Source organism: Grammomys surdaster, unplaced genomic scaffold, assembly GCF_004785775.1.
Source record: "Grammomys surdaster isolate TR1022 unplaced genomic scaffold, NIH_TR_1.0 125953, whole genome shotgun sequence".
Taxonomy (NCBI): Eukaryota; Metazoa; Chordata; class Mammalia; order Rodentia; family Muridae; genus Grammomys; species Grammomys surdaster.
The window spans coordinates 1,068,914-1,074,092 of NW_021620773.1; the positions used below are offsets into that span (position 1 = coordinate 1,068,914).

General features: G+C 38.9%; 1 non-coding gene across 1 annotated transcript; it reads right to left on the reverse strand.

Annotated features, from left to right (window-relative positions):
- Positions 1 to 3,248: 3,248 nt before the first annotated feature.
- On the reverse strand, positions 3,249 to 3,377 carry LOC114609383. Its single transcript, XR_003709500.1, has one exon. It is a non-coding gene; the product is annotated as a small nucleolar RNA SNORA17 (small nucleolar RNA).
- Between the last annotated feature and the right edge of the window lie 1,802 nt (positions 3,378 to 5,179).

A 5,179-nucleotide genomic window follows, 5' to 3' on the forward strand; every position in this document is an offset into this window, starting at 1 on the left:
TGTGGGTCTTAGGGGCTGAAGGGATGGCTCAGTGTTTAAGAGTACTGGCTGCTCTCCTAGATGACCTGAGTTCAATTCCCAGCACCCACATGATAACTCACAACTGTCTGGAACTCCAGTCCCAAGGGCATCTGACACCCTCTTCTGGCCTCCTCAGGTACTGCATAGACATGGCGTGTAGACAAACAGACATCCAGGCACACAATACATATGAAATAAAAGTGTGTGTGTGTGTGTGTGTGTGTGTGTGTGTGTGTGTGTGTGAGAGAGAGAGAGAGAGAGAGAGAGAGAGAGAGAGAGAGAGAGAGAGAGGGAGACTCAGTTGTACTAGAAGTTTATTGTGGCACGACAAAGTTTTCTACTTAAAAATTCTGGATTGCTTAATTTTTCTAATTTTGTTTAATGTCTGTAGCCCACAGCTGAACACCACAGAGTAACTGAAACAACAGAGGTAAAGAGCATAGCCACACATTGCTTTGCTAAATTGTGGATGGGATATTTTCTGTAGCATATGGACAGTACAGAACAATACTTGGACCTGTTCTGTGGATTTTAGAGAAGAGCGTTGCCATTCACATTAAAGTAAATCGAACAAGTAGATTTTGGTTTGCTGTAAGTGGCTTGGTAACTTTCATATCTTTGCCTTAAATAATTAAAAAGACAAAAATATAAAGGGGATAAAATGAACAGCGTCATGGCTTATAAAATCTATGTCTAAAGGTGTGGCCACCAAACACAGGCATTTCTGCATTACACCATATGATTTCCTGTACACTGGACATTCTCCTAACTTGAAATATGATGTAGGTAGGCCAGTTTTGCAACAGCTTATGAGAAATTGCTGAGCAGTTCTTCTGGATAGACCCATAGTGATATGTATGATACAATTTTATTAAATAAACATCTTATCTATGTAAAATGGCCTATGTTGGAGTTCAGGAAAATAGTAAGAACATCTCTGATCTTTACAATATATTCGATTTGACTTTCACAGTCCTCTACATTTTATATAGGTGTGGAACATACTATACATTTTCAAACATACTGAGTTAATTTTTTAATATTACATTTTTGTGTGTATACCACATGTGAGTGCAGAAAGCCTCAGAAGCCAGAACAGGGGGGCATTAGATCCCTTGGAGTTATAAGCAGCTGAGAGCCACCTGATATGAATGCTTGGAACTAAACTGGGGTCCTCTGAAAGAGCAACTTACTCTTAACTGTTGAGCCATCACTCCAGCTCCTTCAAAACAATCATTGAAGAAGTATACATTATGTGTACTAGGGAAGGTCAATGTGACATTTGGACATCTGCACTCAGTTCCAGATGTTCTTTATCCATCTTTCCTCTAGACCGACTTTGCCTTTACTGATCACTGTTTTTGCTTTCGTTTTTGTTTTTTTTTTAACTTTGACAAAAGTCAACATGTAGCACTTGTCTTTGGCTTACTTAATGTCCTGTAATTTTTACCTGTCTTGCATCAAATAGCAGGATTTCAGTCTTTGTTATAGCTGAATAATATTTCATTCAGTATATAGCACATAACCCAGATATATAACCCATTTTCCTCATTCAGTCATATATTGATGGGACTCAAGGCTGATTCTATAACTATTACAAATCATAATAAATATGGATATGATAATATCATTTTATTTCATGTTGAGATATACCCAGAGTAGAAGACTGAACCATTTATTTTGAAAGTGAACAGGGTTGCATACATCTTTGACAACTATTCCCCTAAGGAATACTGAACTGTGGAGAATAGCCCCAACTCCTATGATTTGTCTTAAAATTGTTCCTACTGATGGTTTGCCACCAGATAAGCACCTACATTGTGGGCTTGCTTTTTTTTTATTGTATATTTTATTTATTTACATTTCAAATGTTATCCTCTTTCCAGGTTTGCCCTCCAGAAATCCCCAATACTATTGCTCCCCCAACCCCACTTCTATGAGGGTGCTTCCCCACCCACTCCCTTCTCCCAGCCCTGGTATTCCCCTACACTGGGGCATTGAGCCTTCATAGGACCAAGGGTTTCTCCTCCCATTGATGCCTGACAAAGCCATCCTCTGCTACATATGCAGCTGGAGCCATGGGTTACTCCATGTATTCTTTGGTTGGTGGTTTGGTCCCTGGGAGCTCTGTGGGTCTGGTTGGTTAATATTGTTGTTCTTCTTATGAGGTTGCAAACCCAGTCAGCTCTTTCAGTCCTTTCTATAACTCCTTCATTGGAGACCCCATGCTCTGTTCAATGGTTGGCTGCAAGTATCTGCCTCTGTATTTGTCAGGCTCTGGCAAAGCCTCTCAGGAGACAGCTATGTCAGGCTCCTGTCAGCATGCACTTCTTGAAATCTGTAATAGTGTCTGGGTTTGGCATCTGTATGTGGGATGGATCCCCAGGTGGGGCAGTCTCTGGATGGTCTTTCCTTCAGTCTCTGTTCCACACTTTGTCTCTGTATTTGCTCCCGTATTTTGTTCCGCCTTCTAAGAAGGACTGAAGCATCCACATTTTGGTCTTTTTCTTGAGCTTCATGTGGTCTGTGAATTGTAGCTTGAGTATTCTGAGCTTTGGGGCTAATATTCACTTATCAGTGAGTGTATACCATGTGTGTTCTTTTGTGACTGAGTTACTTCACTCAGTATGCTATTTTCTACTTTCATCTATTTGCCTAAGAATTTCATGAAGTCATTGTTTTTACTAGCTAAGTAGTATTCCATTGTGTAAATGTACCACATTTTCTGTATCTAGTCCTCTGTTGAAGGACATCTGGGTTCTTTCCAGCTTCTGGCTATTATAAATAAGGCTGCTATGAACATAGTGGAGCATGTGTCCTTGTTATATGTTGGAGCATATACGTTAAGTAGTGGTATAGCTGGGTCCTTGGGTAGTACTATGTCCAATTTTCTGAGGAACCACCAGACTGGTTTCCAGAGTGATTGTACCAACTTGCAATCCCACTAACAATGGAGGAGTGTTCTCTTTCTTCACATCCTTGCCAGCATCTGTTGTCACCTGAGTTTTTGATCTTAGCCATTCTGACTGGTGGAATTTCTGATGGAATTTCAGGGTTGTTTTGATTTGCATTTCCCTGATGACTAAGGATGTTGAACATTTCTTTAAGTTCTTCTCGTCCTTTTGATATTTCTCAGTTGAGAATTCTTTGTTTATCTCTATACTCCATTTTTTTAATAGGGTGATTTTGTTCTCTGGAGTCTAACTTCAGGTTTGCTTTTTTCAGGGAATGTTATGCTACTAACCATTCAGATGCTCATTGGTCAGAACACTAAGCATCAACATCACCTAATTTGTCTCTCCTCACTGATTCACATGTGACACAGCAGTCACACCTGCAATGCCTCTAGGGGCAGGTAGGCTTACTAATTTTAAGCAATCAATCTCAGATATTCGTCAAAAAGAAAAAGTCCAGATAAAATAATATTGCCAGCCAATCATTCCAAATATTTTAAAAGATATGTTGCCAGCCATGCAGAGAATAAATTAGAAAAAGTCATACTTTATTTAAAACTTAACTATTAAGGGCATCGTACCTGTGAAAACAAAACATTATAGAAAGGAGAATTGCACGCAGATTTTACCAAAACCATCATAAAATATATGGGCAAGATGTTAGCAAATAAGATCAAGTCAGGGATCTCAGTCAGATTAACCTTGTTCTAGGATTTTGGTAATTATAATTATCAATGGAACTTAACGACTTGTAATAATTTACCCTTGTAGTGCAGAATATTGACAGTGGAAGAAGCCGAGATGTGTCAGGGCAGAGAGAGCATAGGAAACCTCGACAGTTCTCTCTTATGTTTGTTAAGTTAAAACTCCCACGAAAGGCAAAGTGTTTTAAAAGTACATGAATTGAGGCACTATTTTATTATGAGCAACAATTTTAAATTATTTGTGTGTATGTATTTACGTATGGACACATGTGTACCATGGTACGTGTGTAGGGGTCAGAGGACAACTTTCAGGAGCCCATTATCTCCTTCGTTCATGTAGCATCTGGGGATCAAATACAGGTCGTCAAGCTCGGTGGCAAGTGCTTTACTTGAGACACACCACTCCCCTGCACACACATAAGCATTTGTCAAAGCACTTACTAGAGAACAAGTTCATCCAATAGACAACAGGGAAAGGACATCCAGAGCACTGATACATGAGATGTATTTAAGAACCGAAGCATTTACGTGGAAACACAAAGAAATCAGGATAGATGAAACAACCCTGAATAATAAAAGAACCGTGTGTGTGTGTATGTGTGTGTGTGTGTGGCATCACAATTCTCACTTTCAAGTACAGAGCTATGGTAATAAAATAGAGGTACTGGCTGCATACACAGGGACTACACAGGTCTGCTCAAGGTCCTTTACATATATACTACAGCTTCCAGTTTTAATGGGATTCCTGAGTGTAGGAATGAGTGGGTCCGTGGTCTTTATGCTTTCTCCTGGGCTCCTGTCTGTCTCATTTGTTCAATTCCAATGTGTTGGCTTTTGTTTCATCATATTTTATTATTGTCCCTTAGAAGCCTATTTGTTTGGTTGTTTTTTCAAATGCAAGACAGAAAGAGAATAGATCTGGATGAGAGAGGAGGAGAGGAGGAACCGGGAGGAAGAGAAAAAAGGATATAAAAGATTATATATTCATAATCAGAATACAACATGTGAAAACAATCTATCTTTAGTAAAAAGAAAAAAAAAGTTCTTGTGGGTTTAGGAACCAATGAAACAAATCTCAGAATAACAAAGGCAATACATAACAAACCTGTAGCCAACATTGCAATAAATGAAGACAAACTGAGAGCATTTCCTGTAAAGTCAGGGGAGACATAAGAATATCTCTTCCTTTCTTCTTCACTATACAACTGGACTTCTTAGCTCTAACAATTAGATAAGAGAAAGACATAGCAGGTTTAGCAATAGGAAGGGACAAAGTCAAACTACCCCCATTTGTAGATGATGTGATTCTTCATATTCTTTACTGAGCCTGTGAGAAATCGGTATATTTAACAAACAGTTCTCTAAGACTCCATTCATGGTTAACTGCCCTCTAACATACAAGAAACATTTTCTATCGTGATGTCTGTACATACCTGAATATCTCACATAAACTGTTAAGTGTTATATCTATTTTTGTTTCCAAAGTAAGTGTTATCCCTC